Source organism: Lynx canadensis, chromosome E1 (assembly GCF_007474595.2).
Source record: "Lynx canadensis isolate LIC74 chromosome E1, mLynCan4.pri.v2, whole genome shotgun sequence".
Classification (NCBI taxonomy): Eukaryota; Metazoa; Chordata; class Mammalia; order Carnivora; family Felidae; genus Lynx; species Lynx canadensis.
Window position 1 is genome coordinate 50,514,553 of NC_044316.2, and position 17,900 is coordinate 50,532,452.

Consider the following 17,900-nt stretch of genomic DNA (forward strand, 5'->3'; position numbering starts at 1 on the left):
ATCTATCAAGTCTTCAGCTTTCAATGACATCTTCTCTTCTTTGCTAGCAGATGTTGGGAGCTGTCATGGGTGATCACTTTTGAATGTCAAATTCTGTGTGTCCATAGATGTAATTATCTTACAAAAAAACAAACAACCCAAATGATGTAAGCCAAAGGCTGCAACTATCTGTGTCAGCCAGAAAGGAAGTATTTTTTCCTCTTGCTGAAAAATCTTCTCCTTCCCTTCTTTCTCTCTTAAAGTCCATTTCAGTTGAAGAGAATTTGACCTTTATAGCTGGGATACGATCCCTAGCTTTGTGTTTCACTGGTTTGTCACAACCTGAGGTTCCATATTTCCGTTATACCCAAATGGTGGTGATTACCCAGCTCCTGGGCAAGCCTCAGCTTAGCTCTGAATAACAGTTGTTCAAGAGCAGTGCAGAGAAACAGCCACCAGGGACAGGGTGTCTGCCTTTCTGCTGCTTGCCTTGTCCCTCCAGGAGTAGGTCCAACGGACCAAGAGCTGGGAGTAACCACCATCTTCCAGCTCCATGGGCAGCACCCCCTTTTCTATCTACAGTGGATATGAGTTCTCACTCTGAGCTGTGCTTTCTAAGTGTTCAGGCTGCTCTCCTTTTAAGGGGAAGTCGGGAAGAGGGGGAGGCTAGGGGAGGGGAGGGAAGAAAAATTCTGTTGTGACCATCAACAGGTGAAGCCTAAAAATTTCACTGGAAAAAGTTATGGAAGAAGTAACAGCTGCAGGCCTGTTTGGAGCAAGTCAGTAGAGTTGTTTCCATCTGGCATGTTTCATCTGCAGAAGAATTTTTTTTTCCTTTTTAAATAAGGCTTGAGCTGAAAGCCCACTTTATTTAGGAGATGTTAAGTCCCAGGATAGCAAGGGCTTTACAAGCTGCCAACATAACCTCCTCACCCCCTTCCTTATACACCTCCCACCAGCATGCCATGGTCTTGTTGGTGGAAAAAAAGAACATCCAGAGATTAAAATAGCTGTAGAGCAAGGTGAAAACCTTCAAGCCACACATGCTCTCTACCCTTCTTGAGGAGAAGCGTCAGCCAGCAATGAATCGGACTGGATGGGAAACATGCAAAAATTGATTTTTGTAGTTAACGTATAGGGCCATGGACATAGTATATATTAAGGTTCTATGTTTTGGAATAAGTGAAAAAGAAAAAAAAAAACCTAACAGGCTCCTTATTTTGTATGACTAGGAGGAAAGAAGCAATTCCTTTCCCCCAACTGAAAATAATATCCTGGGGCCTCAGGGTCACATTGTTCTTAATGTGGAAAATCATGGAAGAGCAGTTTGGACGATCTCTTCAAGAAAGAGTGTCACATAAGAATAACCGGGTATCAAAATTCAATATGTAGAAGCAAAACCCAATCTTGATGCAATAGAGGTTCATCATCGTAAAAATAGGCAACGCAAGAATGAGAATGCAGCTGAGGAATTGGGTCTATCTAGAAACATTTACTGCCCTATAATTTTCAGAACAGTGGAAGGCAAAAAAATATCTCAAGAACTTAGATAAAATAGGAGGAAAGCAGATACCTTTTTTTTTTTAAATAGACATGAACTACTTTTATGGTTTTTCAATCAACTTTAAAATTTCTTTTTCACTTAATACCCGAGCACAATGATGAATACCTTACTGGCTCTTGGTTAGGTACTAGTAATCTTTTTATTGCTGAAAACGTGATGACAGAAGGTGAAATAAGACAGATAACAGCCAGCAAAAGGGTGAGATTAATCAGGGATAAAACTTCATCGGATATGATATGGTGATATTTATTGAGTTAGAATCTTCAAAAATCAGCATTCTTGAAAAATAGCAGCTGTTTTACAATCATTCTGAACAGGATTCTCTACACAGAAGGTATTAGAGATCTAATTTTTCACATGTTTTTTCTACTAATAATCTATACTGTAAGCAGGTCCAACTTTGGTCATTTCCAGCTTCAGTCATTTCCATCAAGATTATCAAGCCAAGATGTCTCATAACTTTGGGAACCAAATTGAACTTACCGCTCTGAACTGCTTCTAAATGTAAAGATTGTCTATCTAGCTTTGCTGGCATCATAACACTGGGTCAATGAGCAAGAGAGAGGAAGAAGAAAACTTAATGGCCAGTAATTATTTTATTTAGTACTGAAGGTTCTACAACAGGCTTCAAATGATGATGATAACTGGCAGAGAGAAATCTGTTTTTCAGAATTCCTCTTGGGAAAAATATTATGTTTGTTTAGAAAATGTGTTTTGATAAGTTGTCTGGAGCTGTGATGAAGACAGCAATTGTACATTAAAGTACAAAAATGGGGGCGCCTGGGTGGCTCAGTCTATTAAGCTTCCAACTCTTGATTTCTGCTCAGGTCATCATCTCGCGGTTCATGGGATCAAACCCTGCGTCAGGCTCTGCGCTGACAGCATGGAGCCTGCTTGGGATTCTGTCTATCCCTCTCTCTCTGCCGCTCCCCTGCTCCTGCATGCGCTCTCTCTGTCTCTCTCAAAATAAATTTTCAAAAAAATTAAAGTACAATAAAGAAAACAGGTGAGAAACAGTCAAGGGAGTGGTGATCTTTTGTCTGCTTGCATGGCTGGTGCAGAGCCTTGCTTCTCAAACTTTACAGTGCATAGCCAATACCCAGGGGTTTGTTAAAACAAATTTGGTTCGGCATAATGCCAATTTGACAAGAAAATATATTCATAAACAAAACAAAGCAACAACAACGAAAAAACCGATTAGATACGGTATGGCCGTGGTAGAGCCCAGAACCCTTGTTTCTACAGGGCCCCCAGGTAATGTCCATGCTGCTAGCCCAAGGGCCACATTGAACAGCCACTCTGTAGAAAGCAATGCTTTAATTTTCTCGGTACATTTCACGGTAGACATTAGAATCGAATGAGTTATCCTGTGTAACAGAGGACCTTTTCTGCACACCAGAAAAGAGAGAAGACAGAGTGATTTGGGCAAGCCCACTGTAACAGAATCATCGAAGAGGCTTACTGGGGCAACATAGGTCACCAACAACGTTTAAGTTGTTGCTTTGAGGTACGCAATGGAAAATCCTCCTCCATCACTCATGAAACATATTCAGTAAAAGGTTCACAGCAAAACTAAGAGATTCTCAGGTTAGCATCCGGGTAGGCTTGGGAGAAACCAAAGATACAAGAGCAGGAAGCTAAGGGGCCAAATGACAATTGAATAACAAAAAACAAAAAGAGTGACATTTACGAGTATTTATCTGTGTCTGTCACTCTAAGTGCTTTGCATGTTCTACCATTACTATTGCCATTTTATTATTTTTTTAATGTTTATTTATTTTGGGGAGAGCGTGAGCAGGGGAGGGGCAGAGAGAAGGGGACACAGGATCCGAAGCGGGCTCCGTGCTGACAGCAGCTAGCCCAGTGTGCAGCTCGAACTCATGAATCTCCAGCCAAAGTCAAACATTCACCACCTGATCCACCCAGGCACCCTGCCATTTAAATATAAGAAAATCTAAGTCATAAAGAGATTAAGTCTATACCCACACCTTCTAGCTCTTACCTACAAAGCCCAAAGACTACATTCAATCATTCAAGAGCTGAAACCTGTATTTTTATTTTCAGCCTGAGGGAGGGAATATCAGTCGCTCTCCTTCTATCCCTCCCTTTCTTCTGTCTCTGTCTTTCTATCTTCATCCTGCACCTAATAATTTAAGAGGAGAGTACTCTATGAATTCCTGAGAGCTGCTCTTTAATTCATATTCCCTCACCTTTTATAACATCTTGAAATTCTTCCCCTTGTTTAAGGTCACACATTCAAACTGCATTAACACATCTTCATTTTGGGAACTCCTACTTTTAGTGAGTCATGAAGCTCTTAAAGAAAAATAGATTAAAGTAATCACAAAGGAATTATAGCAAGTTTTACAGAGGAATTTCCTTTTCAAAAATTATGCCTACGACTTAGCAGAAGAAACAGAATATTACCAAGAGCTTTGAAACCCTTGAGTATCCTTCTCTGAAAGGTAACCACTACCCTGGGCTTTTGTATTCATTGATCCCTGACTTTTCTTTATGGCCTGAAAATAAATGTTTGTTTCCCTGAAATAGGTGTTCTGCATTTTTTGTTTTGTATTGAAATATCACGTTAAATATTTTCTCCTGCAGTTTGTATGTTTCCAGTCAATGTTCTGTTTGTAAGATTCACCAATGCAGATACGGAGAATTGGAACTTAGTCATTTTTTTTCAACACTGAATAACAAGATATGGTGGGACTATAGCAGTTGATTAGTCCTCTTGGTATCAGAAGACATGAGGCTTGTTTCCAGGTTGTTTTGCCATTTTTAATTAAAAATGTTTTTCTGAAACCTGAGTTTCTCAACCTATTTTCTCTCTACTTGCCGTATTCTGTCTGCCCCCACCTCACTTTAGTTAAGAAGTTCTTATCCTTCTGCATATTGGAATCACATGGGGAAGACTTTAAACCTCCTGATGCCCACATTGCCCTCTGGACTGTCACAGAATCCCTGGAGGTGGGACTCAGGCATTGGTATTATGCAAGGTTCCCCACGTGCTACCAATGTACATGCAGACAAGTTTGGGTATATTGCTTTCGTTCAGCCTCATGTAGAAGGGAAAATTGTTTTGCTGGTTGCAACTGCATTTACTATAACTTCCTAGGAAGCTGTCCTCAAAAATCAGAAGCTAAATGTCCACCACGGATCCAGAAATCTATGCTCATTAGCCTTTTCTTTTCTTCCTTTTTTTTTTTTTTTTTTTTTTTGTAGCTTGATGGTTTGCATGTCCATCTATCTGCTCATGCCAAATGTGTCCAACTTTGACATTGCCCAAGAGACCTCTAAACTATGGCTTCTTGGAGAGGCATTATCTATTCATGGTACACTCTGGGTACCTTTCAAGGCAGAACTCTTGTTTATCTGTGACCCAAAGGTTGAGACCCAAAATTTGACCCAATCTTTTAAAAATCTGCATCATAATAACAAAACAAAACAGCATTTTGTTCTGAAGTCAATAATTATCAAACCCAGAGTCACGTGCTCTGCCCTGATCTTTGGAAAACCACAGAGATACCATCCTTTTCCAGGAAATATGTTCTTTTGGCCAGTATCCATTTCTTCAAGCAGGACCCTTAGTACAGGATGAGTCAATAGGGTGCATGGTGACTCAGGCTCTAAGTGAAACAGAGAATTAATTGATTTAATGCCTTGAGAAGTAGCTTGTTACCCAATTATGCAAAATTGAACCTGGTATCCAGGAAAACCATTATCCAGCAGGATCTAAGGGTTGGAACTAAACTCCTCATCACCCCAGTGGGAAAGCGTTAGATAAAGAGCTATTACTCATTATTTTAGAGCTTGATAATAACAACAGAGAGGTGACTTGAAACAGCAAGCAGCCAGTAAAATAGCAGAACACAGTAAAATAAGTCAGCTAGTTATGTTCGTCTATCCTTTGGGGGGAGAGGAGGATCATTAATGTTCTTTGTCAGCCACGTCATGCATTTTCCCTGAAGGGTGCTAGTCCAGGAAATTACTGGTGTTAAAAAATTACACTCATCCATCCGTCTCAAACTCCTTTGTCTTGAATTCCAAGCCAATTTTGTAAAATCAATTTTTGTATTCACTTACTTTTCTAAGAATAAAAATCTGGGAGGAAAGAACTTGCCAAAAACTAAAACTAAGACCTAAATTGTGTCGACACAGCTCTCTGATGGTTATGTGAAGTTTACAGAATATTAGACCATATTAAATGCAACAGCTAGTCTAGGAGCTTATTCAGGCAACACTTGTTATGCCATTGCTATTATTTAGTGATAACAAAATAGTAATCTGACTTCTTTTCTTGGCCAAGTGACTCTGTTTTGTCCTTCAAATTCTTAGATACGGAGGTTTGCCAAGACTAGATAAAGGATTCTTACTCAAGTTTTCTAATTTCTGCAATCAAAATGGCATGTTGCTTTGCTTATTTTCTTTTTTGAAAGTTTTTTAATGTGTATTTATTTTTGAGAGAGAGAGAGAGAGAGAGAGAGACAGAGTATGAGCAGGGGAGGGGCAGAGAGAGGGAGATACAGAATCTGAAGCATGCTCCAGGCCCCACGCTGTCAACACAGAGCCCGAAGTGGTGCTTGAACCCACGAACCTTGACATCATGACCTGAGCTGAAGTCAGACCCTTAGCCGACTGAGCCACCCAGGCACCCCACCTTTGCCTATTTTCTTTGCAGAAGTATTTGTATCATCAGAAACTTAAATAAGCCTAGATTAAAGGCATACTTCAGGGGCATACATAAACTTCCTGGTTAGATGAGTTTTGAACCATTTTTACACATTCCCAAATGTTAACTTGTTGATGATTCTATACTGGCAGAGAAGAAGAAAAATAAAAATTATATAGAAGAGGTAAGGCCAAGTGGGTGTTTTTGTTTGGTTGGTTATTTATTTTCCTGTGATGGAAACTAACGTCAGGTTGATTATAAGTGTGTTGCCAGTTATGAGTTATATTGCTAGGTGAGTGGGTTTTCTTCTCACCCATCTGAATGCCTCAGAACCTTCAAAAAAGATTCAACATCACAGCCTGTGTGTTTCTTATGCTTGGGTAAAGAATAATAATAAAAAAGAAAAAACATTAGATGGATAATATTCATTCATTTTAAATATTGAGGAGATGGTTACATACAGTTATAAGCTATAATATTTATTGAGTCTCATGTATCTGCATAGGAGGTGGAGAATTCTTTTAAAATGTACAGAAGAGATAGCAGAAGGAAAGAAAAACAGCTCCTATTAATGGATTTTTCTTCATTTTCTTTATTTTTAAAAATATATTTGTCTTCATTTTTTATACGTAGTTTCTGGTTGAAATTCTTGGTAGAGGAGCGTGAGGAATATTGCACTCCCCTGGACATATTTCTGTAAATATTAAGACCAAGGAAAACCCTACACACATTTTTATCTGGAGGCTTTAGCATTTAAACTTCTGGCACTGGACATAATTTCTTTTCTTAAAAAAGTTTTTTAAACGTTTATTTATTTTTGAGGTAGAGAGAGAGAGAGAGAGACAGAGCATGAGCAAGGGAGGGACAGAGAGAGAGAGGGAGACACAGAATCGGAAGCAGGCTCCAGGCTCTGAGCTGTCAGCACAGAGCCCGACGCGGGGCTCGAACTCACGGACAGTGAGATCATGACCTGAGACGAAGTCGGACGCTTAATTGACTGAGACACTCAGGCACCCCACACTGGACGTAATTTCTATGCAAAAAGAAGCAGAACCACAAATCGTGCTTATATTGAGAGCTTTCCATTTAATTTCTCTATGTATCTGCCTCTCTATTGCCATGCAGTAGGATTATGAACATAGAGTGACCTATATTAAACAACAACTTACACTCTTTTCTGTTCGTTTAGTAATGCTTTACTGACTGTGTGTATGCCATGTGATCCAAATTCCAATGGGACAACGAATAATACGTCTATTATTACAGACTTTGCTTTATATGTTGAGGTTAGCAATTGACTGTTAAATTGTTTTCACTGCTGGGGTTTAACGGCAGAAGATACAAGATATAGCGAGTCAGGTTACTATGCTACTGCTTGTGGCCAGCTAGTTTAGTTGAATAGGAGATGTTTGCTAAGTGTAAGGTTGCAGGTTCCATCCAGGCATACCCCACACCCCTGCTGGGTGTCTCCCAGATGCAACCTTTGTTTTCCTCAAAAAGAATCGGAGGGAGATGGACCCTCGACCCACACACCCACACACCCACACAGCCACACACTCACACAAAGACTTCCCGTAAATTAGATATATTTTCTGAGGGTTGATCCGAGCTGTAATCCATTTACATACGACAGCACTATTCGTGTCACGAACCCTTGCTCTGATTTAATAAACACACTCCATTAAGAAACAGAATCCAGCAGACCCTTTTAATTTGCTATCCTTGGACATTTAAGACACCTGATGGAAACCTGGACAAAGTCTTTAAAAGTAAAGTGAAATGGAAAATTCAGACCAATTCCAACAAAGCATATTGATCCTGGCATGAGTCCTGCTCTATGCTTTCACTAATATGACAGAAAATAATGCTGGTGTCTCTTTCCTTCCCTTCCTCCTGCCCGTCCTCCTTCCCTCTTGCTCTCTCATGTCCTCTTCCCACCCCCCTCCACAGTACTTACTCCTAATACTTAATGACAATAGCAAACACATATATTCTTATGTTTCAGTTATTTTTCTAAGGCTGCCCCTATGTTAATTCAAGTGATCTTCATGATAAGGTTATGGATTAGGTATTATAATTATCTTTAGAAATGAGGAAGGTGGGGTTCAGACAGACTAATATTCTTAGTGTTAAATTGCTAGCTAATGTCAGAGGCAGGATTTGAATTCAGGCCATCTGATTTTTTTCTGGCAGTAAGTGTCCCCATAATCCTTACAATCTCCTGGATGAAGATAGTTCAGACTGGACCATAAAATTAAATGTTACTTCTTTGTTTGTTTGTTTGTTTGTTTGTTTTTGAGAGAAGGAGAGAGAGAGAGCACAAATGGAAGAGGGGCAGAGAGAGAGGAAGACAGAGAATCCGAAGCAGGCTCCAGGCTCTGAGCTGTCAGCACAGAGCCCAAAGTGGGGCTCGAACCCACGAACTGTGAGATCATGACCTGAGCTGGAGTCGGACGCTTAACCGACTGAACCACCCAAGCACCACAAAATTTACTTCTGATTAAAGTAATATTTGGGATAAAATCCCAGCTGGAGTTGCTGATATCTGCGTGTTTTAAATAGTGTGTGTTTTTATATTTCTGTCATTTTCAAAATATGCAATAATTTCTAATCCTACAAAATTACATATAAGCAGTAATTGCCAAAAGTGTATTCAGCAAGACCTGCTGTAGATATGAATAATTTTAAGACTACATTCGCTGTTGGCATGTCAAAACATGTTATTAACACAAACTTTTTTTTTTAAGTTTACTTATTTATTTTGAGAGAGAGAGAGAGAGAGAGAGAGCACAAGCAGATGAGGGACCGAGAGAAGGAGAGACAGAATCCCAAGCAGGCTCTGCACCCATTCATGCAGAGCCCAATGTGGGGCTTGAACCCACAAACTGTGAGATCACTACTCGAGCCTAAATCAAGAGTCTGACGCTTAACCTAGTGAGCCACCCAGGCACCCCAACACCAACACTGAAAGCTAAGAAGTCTTTGTGAAGGAGATCAAACATCTCTCTGACATCTTTGTCCCTCCTGCCACTGAAAAATGTCCCCTCCACACACAGCACAAAGGTAAATCTTAGCCTAGCCTATCTGAATTTTTATAATTTCTTAATTAGCAAGATCCAAATACATAAGATTAAGCTTGTAATTTTGTTATTAATGCTTTGGAGAGATCAAAATACATCAGATGAATCACTTAAAAATTCAACACTCTTGAAGTATCTGGAAAAGCAAACAAACGTTGAGCTTTAACGGTGAGTTCTGAGCAGACTTTTAAAATATGTATTTAAGTGTTTTTGTCTTCTGCTGGATGCCATATGCATATATGTAATAAAGCAGTATGCTATATATGTGGCGGGCAAACAATTGTTAGAGGATTTCCAGTTGCATCGGTGCAATGAAGTGTGGCCACGTGAAACAACATTCTTTTTTTTTTAATCCCATACTTAATAGTGTCACAAGGAATTGAAATGTATTCATTCCTTTTTCTGTACCTTGAAGCATGGAGTCACAAAACTGCTTATTACTAGGGAGGTATTGGTCTTTGAAGTACATATAATTACAGGAGAAGTTTAACTCACTCAACTTTAGTGGGTTTTATGCATGCTAGCAGAAGATTATTATAATTCTCTTTAATTAGCAGAATAAAAACAAAAAAAAGTAGCTTGAAGAATATTTTCTGGTTTTTGCTTAGGGACCCTCGTCAACCTTCCGGCGTGGTACTTGAATGTCCCCTGACATATTATCTGCCCAAATGATTAAGTATCATTACAAAGGGGAAAATTTTAGACAAAAGCAAATACCGCACCCAATCTTGTTCACTCAATCACCATGCAAGCGAATGCGCTTCAATGACAGCAGTTTGTTTATCATGCACAAAGCAACAGGTGCGCTACGCTAAAGCAATTTATCTCATTTGTCCCTGAGACATGTAACTGAAATCACCCTTCCGTCTGTCTTCCTTTATTAGAGTATCATTTATTTGGTGAAGCATAGGAAGGAAATAAAAATAGGCATATCACATAGCACAACAGTGCCAACCTCTTTCTGCACAGACTTGAATTGTTGAAGCACCTCTATGCCTTCCGAATAGAGTCCCTGGGCAACGTTTCCTCTAGAGTCTAATTAGAGTCTATTCTGTGTATTTACAAACAGGAAGCAACAAGGCTGTGACCTCCCAGTCTTCACTCAGAGGGCTCCTCAATTAACATGAGGTGTTGGGGTTATTTGGGGATGGATGCTGGGGTCATTGTAAGTTCTCTTTGTGACAAGGGCAAATGACTTCTTTTTATCTCCCCTGAACATGATAATCATTATGCTGTTTTCAGTGACTAACTTGACAATGAGAGGCATCTTCTAGAAGTTTTAACAACCCAATTTTAGTAGTCTTGAAAAATGGGCAGCTAATGAAATGTGGGAGTTATAACGTAGAGATCAACGATCTGGATTCAACTTAAAGAAAAAAGTGATATTGGAACAGAAAAGGTCCACTCCATCAGGATGGATGTGGACAAAGTTAATATGTCCTAAAAGCATTCACATCTTCAAAGGATGAAGAAAGTTGTGCCCACCTGTAAATTGATGCCATTTTAGAGTTTTGATAATGCTTATGTATGTGACCATCTCTATGAAAAACAGATAAGGGTTCTGAGATATTTCAAGACAGCAAAAAAGATGGTCTCATTGTTTAGCATAGACTGGCACTATTTTAATAGAGCCAATTTCAAATCTCCACAACCTAAGGTATCATTGTTGTAACAGCTCTGATTTAACTGGAAGACATTCTGTCTTCACTCCTTTTAAATTTTCTTTTAGGGCATAGTGTTAAGGGATATTGTTTCAGAGAATATGCTTTGTTTTGAGAGCTGGGAGTAGTACTAACAAGAATACATACTATCTAGGCATAGGCAAGCCTGAATTGCCACTTCTGTTAGTGATTATATAATTATTAGTATTCCATGCCAATGACTGTATCCCTAATAAAGCACCGCTGGCCTCATATTTGCCTACCAAATAGATAACCTGAATACTTATCTATACTGCATTTGGTTCCTGCAGACAATGCTGGAGATACCATGGGATTCAAAATATGGCTGAAAACTGGCAAACATAAACACTTTTGAAATGCCAACCTGTTCTTTTCTCAGTCGCATGTGTTGAAATTCCAAGATCTCTGAAGAGGTCAGGGCATGAATTTAGTGTTAGTGAATCAACTTAATATGCAGACACATTTTATGTGTTCCCTGCTCTGACTTTGGCAGCTTAAGATACATGTGACACAAAAAAAGAAATCTTGAATGAATATCAACGGATCCTCTGCCCTCACAAGAAAACTTCTATGACAAAAACACGGGCCAAGTCTATTTTCTCTTTATTATTTGCATTGCAGAGAGCTACTTAACAGATTTTGGGTTGAAGATGCTGGTGAAGATAAATTTACCATTTCCCAAATTTTCCATGAATTTCAAATACTACCATGATTAATGAAAACAATGAGGGTGTATTATGTACCAGAAGCTGTTAAAATCTTCACAGGGGTTTCCTCTATCTCAGCATTAAGCTGTAAGATAGTTCCTATAACTACCCTTAACTGTAAGCATAAAGAAACTAAATTCTCGGGAAAATAAATTATACACTCAAGATCGCATAGCCAAGAAGTGGTAAAACCACACCAGAACTGAGGCAATAAAAATGGCAGTCTCATTTTCTTGATCCTGTGCTTTATTGCCTAGTATTTTAGTATTTTGGTTGATTGTTCTCAAATTCAATTGCTTCTCTGTGCACTTGACTATTGCTTCACTTGCTATGAGGTTTACAGAATTGCCTTTCCAAAAGGCCAAACAATTTAGGCAATATAGAACCAGCAGGGGAAGAAATAGAGTTCCCATTGCTGATCTACTCTAAGAGGACTCAGGGACACCTGGTGTTGGATTGAAGAGGTCAGCATAGAAAACTAGAAATCAAAGGAACAAAGGTAGATGCTCTGGAAGTTAAGCAGTGCTTTGGATAACTAGATATTCATATATTGATGAAGCAAACATGTAAAAAAAAACAAACCACAGGTGCTCAGAAAGGAGTTTTAAATGGAAGCTAGTGGTAGTGTTGAATCCTGTGAAAGGTGGTGAAAGGTTAGGAATGAGATGGTGATCCCTGGAGTTACAGGCAAAGGGAGGGGGGTGAAAAGCAGCACAATCATTAAATGCTTAGGAATGATCTTTTCTCAGTATTTTCCTGAACTGTGGAAAGATGAACACATAGATAGATACTCATCACCTAATATACTTAGCATCCATTAGGATTCCGCTTCACAGTTCCCACTAGAACTGAGCCAAACTGGATATAAAAGCTATAAAGATTTTTATTTGAGATATACTTCCATAATCATTACAGTTTGGGCACTGTCCATTTTAGGGCACTGATTTATTGACACTCCTGGATGGCTGCATTGTTTTGAATTTAGTATCTATGGAGCAAAAAAGTGTTATTTTGAAGTCTTGCTAGAAACACTGTTCATCCTGTGATGGAGACGTTAAACTATAAACTAGATCAAATGACATTTCTGGAAAGCATATGATCCAGAGAACTGATCCATGGAAATCACTCGTTGACAATATTTAATGTGGATTTTGGATTCTCTTTTTGGATTCGGAGCACTGTGCGCTGTATCGGGACTAGAGCAATCCCATTGAAAGGGTTGGAGAAACGTTCATGTTTTTGTTCTCAGTGGTTTTACTGGTCTGCTCCACTCAGTTTCCAGGATTTATTACGCAAATCCCTTTCACCCATTCACATGGAAAGTCCATAGGATGAAGTACATAATTACATAATATTTGAGTGGAGAATTTAACTATTTCCTAATAGTTATAAAAAAGAATTCAATATGCAATAAAGATCTAGAATAAAGAAAGAAAATGGTTTAGAGGATACTGTTCTTTCTTTGTGGCCCCGGTGGGTTGAAAAAGGCACTCTCAGGGGATATATCGGATAGCAGAACACTTCATCTCTAGGTCATAGACCTTTACACTCCCCAAAATAAGGATTTTTTAACCCTGTAAGTATTCAGTAGCCTGAGATTTCCAAAGTTTCATTCAGTTTTTCAAAGTAGTGCTCCAATAAGACTTTGAAAAGTGACATGACCAATGAAAGTATAGAGAAGTTTCTTTTTCCAACTGATTTCCCATGTGAGCCTGAGGTGATACAAAGGCCACAATTGAGGAACGATGTAAGATTTGAATGTAAAGTGTTCTTTTAGATGTCAGAGAGGGAAATCGTGACAGGGAAATAACTCATAAAATTGGAGAGACCACACGCATAGAATAGAATTTTCTTTGTATGAAAAGAAAGGTCAGAGCCAGGAACTGAGGCAAGTTATAGGCACTGTTTTAAGAGGAAATAGGAAAAAAAAATTGGAAAAGTAAAAGAAATGTGGTAGCATGATTTGAGAGATTTATGGATATTTGATGGGGAAGATAATGTTTGATTTTATTTATACTCTTTGTGTTTGGAACTTGAGCCTTACTGGCTCCTGAGGCCTTCCCCTGGTTAGGAAAAAATCATTGCAAAATACTCTGTTTCAACCCCTAAGGTTAACTCTATGATTAATAGTTTAAAAAAAAAACAACAACACTAGCTTTTCCCAGGCTTATTTTGAATAAAGTGAAGCAGTTGGTGAAAGAGAAAACAGAAAAATAAGGAGAAAGCCATATGTATGACCTATTTTGTATGTCCACTTGCGAATTCCCTTACCACGGTAACTGCAACATATAAATCATTTACAATAAGGTGTGCTTGGTAGAATGAACTAATGCCTCTTTTCCATTCTTCACCTGTGAAAATATTGAGCTAAGTAAAATATCCTAATTGAATAGAGCCTTGTGGTTTAAAGTGAGAAAGAAACACCTGGAAATGGCCATTAGAACCCGATTCTGAAATCTAGTGGAGATATCTAGAAAAGAGATATCTGTAGGCAAATTATAGTGCTTAGTCAGTGAGTGCATTAAATTCCAGCTTAGGGATCCGTAGTGGAGTTTGAATGGCAGTTTTTCAACTTACCAGCTCTGTGCTCCTTTGGGCAACTGAAATGCTCTAAGCTGCAGGTTAAACTGCATGTGCCCTATATTATGGCCCTGTGATCTTTGGCAAATCACCCAATATCTTGGAGCATCAGTTTCCTCATCTGTAAAGTGGAAGCAATAGTACTCCTCCTACAGATGTTTCAGTGGATAGAATGAAATGATAAGCTGAAAGCACATCGAACAGCAAGCCCTCCGCCACGTGAGCCCATCACTAATGAGGGTAACATGGCCTAATGACAAAATCCTATTAAAACAGTGCTCATGACTAATGCTCAAGGACACTAAACATGAACATGCAATTAAAAACATGAGGAAGGTGACACCAGAGGGACTGCTCTGCATAAAAACTCAGGGAAGCCATCTCTGTGGAGATGACATCTGATGATAACCTGAACAATAACAATGAAAAGATGATTTCCTTGGTGGTGACCAAATAAAAGCAAGCTAAACCAGTCAAAGAAAGAATATAATTAGCCTATCAAATTGACAAACATCAGAAGCGATGGTGAAGGAATAAGAATGCAGGGTCTTGTATTAGAATCTTCATAGAGAGGACTTAAAATGTGAATATTCCGTGACCCACATTCACACTTTTAGGATATTGTTTAAAGACATAACAGGACAAATGTTCAAATATGTGCATAGGGTTTTATAGCAATATTTCTCTATCACTGATGCTTTTATTTTCACTTTTCAATTTTAAAAGCTATTACATGTAAAAAAAAGCAATTACATATTAAGGATGTTTACGTTAAAAAATTTGAAACAATCTAAATGCTCATCAACAGAAATGGTTCAGCGACTAACGCAATGCAAGTATTAAAGATGTAGCTACTCGATATACTACTGCAATATCCTACTACTTCTCTATCTTTCAGGTAGAGAAGGCTGCATGATTATTAGTTTTTTTGAAACACATGACATAAAATCATTGATTTGTGATTGTTTTTCTACTTTTTAGCCATCCTGGTGGATGATTAGAAAGAGAGAATATAAATTTGCCATCTTGGCTTATCCGTGCATCTCACCTCACTGCTTCCATCACCAACCATCCTTAAATGAAGTTGCTCTCCCAGATCTTAATTTTAGCAGTCACTGTCCAAGTCACTGTCTGAGAAATGTATGCGATGTACTTCTCCTGGAAACAGTGGAACAGAAGTCAGGACACCTGGTTTTCCCCTTTCTACAAAGAAGGCATGAGATCATGGAGAAAGTCATTTTTCCAAAGAATCCTTATGCCAAAGCATGAGAGCTATGTTTTGACAGTATCCCATGAGGTTTATGTTGCACTGTCTATACCTGGATCCAAGCCCATGACCTGTGTGAATCTTGATCTGATGATCTTTGACTGTTTGATTTAACAAACATATATGAGCACCCACCATGGGTCAGGTACAGTGCTCAGGACAGAAGGCATCATCAAGATGCATAAAACTTGATCCCTATCTTCAAAAGATTTCCAATTGAATGAGTATTTGTGTTTGAAATAGGAAGTGGGAAATAAAGGCGTTTTTTCAGAGTCCTAGGTCCCACTAAAGCCACAATATTTTATCAGAATACCAAGGTTGCTTGATTTTCTGATAGCTACAATTGGGTTGGAGCAGCGAGATCTAGTTTATAGATTTCCTGGTTCCAAATACAATGCTTTATCCATTGAACTTGGATTAGTGATGAGTTTCCTAAGAATGATCAATGATTGTTTCTTGATCAATGTACAATTTCTTAAATGATGAATTAGACCATCTTGCTGTTGATGGGCTTTGTCATAATTTTATAACTTTGCCTAACCAATTTTAACATCCTGAGACACTTCATATAACTCATTTTTCAATACTTCCTTAGCCAAGTACTTCCTTTAATTCCATATTTACAAATTGACTTTATCTTTATTTTCTTTTATTTTTTTTAATGTTCATTTACGTGTGTGTGTGAGAGAGAGAGAGAGAGAGAGAGAGAGAGAGAGAGAAAGAGAGAACATGAGTGGGGAAGGGGCAGAGAGAGAAGGACACACAGAATCTGAAAGAGGCTGCAGGCTCTGAGCTGTCACTACAGAGCCCGATGCAGGGCTTGAACATGGGAACCAGGAATGGTGAGATCATAACCTGAGCCAAAGTCAGATGCTTAACTGACTGAGCCACCCAGGCGCCCCTAACTTTATCTTTAGGTTATTATAGATAGGGTACTAAAGAAACTGAATCTTAAGGTGTTATAAAAGCAATCACCCACTCTCATGGCTGCATCTTAGATATTTGTTAGAATATAAATTGACTCTACCTATAGATTCTTAATCTCCAATATCTCATCCCACACTTTGGCTCCTCTTGGCTATCCACATCACTCATTTTATGACCCCACCTATTTCACCATGATCTCTTAACTCACTAAATTATTGTAATAGTGCTATTAAGGGACAGATAGAAGCCATACTTGTGGTGGACATAACATAATGTATAACCCTGTCAAGTCACTAAGTTGTACACCTGAAACAAATTACTTAGTTGACACCCGTGTGTCAACTGTACTAAAAAAAATATTATTGGGGCGCCTGGGTGGCTCAGTCGGTTAAGCGTCCGACTTCAGCTCAGGTCAGGATCTTGCGGTATGTGGGTTCGAGCCCCACGTCGGGCTCTGTGCCGACTGCTCAGAACCTGGAGCCTGTTTCAGATTCTGTGTCTCCCTCTCTCTCTGACCCTCCCCCATTCATGCTCTGTTTCTCTCTGTCTTAAAAATAAATAAACGTTAAAAAAAATTTTTTTTAAATATTATTTTATCAGCTTCCTCCTGGTTTTATTTCTTCCCCAATGCCCCCAATCCCATGTCAACTTAATTTAGGCCAATCATGTTTTCTGGTCCAGAAATAAAACCTCAGGCAAAGATTCACAGGGAATTACAGTCAATGGCCTTCAGTTAATAAGGGTAAATTCTGAAACTGTATGAAGGTACCAACAGTTTTTATGACAGGAATTAACACATTTATCTCCCATGTGTTTTCTTTTACATATTTGGCAAATATTTTCATTCAGTTCCTACAAACTTGAAATTGAGCCCTTGGGATCCCAACAAGGTAAATCTACCTAAAACAGAAAGAACAACGTGTCAAACAATAAGCCTTTCTCAAGGGAGAAAACCATAGTCCCACAAAACAACAACATCGGCAGCAGGATAATTCACCTTGTGCAGAATCTATATTCACAGAATGGCTCTTGTTAAAGAATAAAAAGGAGCTCACATCAAGAAAACTGTACTAAAAGTGTTGGCATCTGAAACTCCCCAAGAAAGGGGTCTGAGTTTGGACCAGCAGACTTCCTTCCAAACATGTGACTGCACAGGAACAAAAAGCAAAGTCTTGTGATTGATTTTTATTTGGATTGTAGAACTTTGACAAAGAGCAGTGCTGAAGGGAAACTCAGACTTCAGATGAAGTATCTTTACAGTAAATTCTGACTGATGCGCTGCTTAGAAAGCCTAAAGCAGCCTTTGGATTTTATCTATCAATAAAGTTATAGTATAGGTTAAAAAGTACCAAATATAGGTATGTAAAGGGATAAAAAAGCTGTATCACCAGTATGTAAATAGTGGTAATGTTGCTATTTAACATTTTGGTATGTAATCT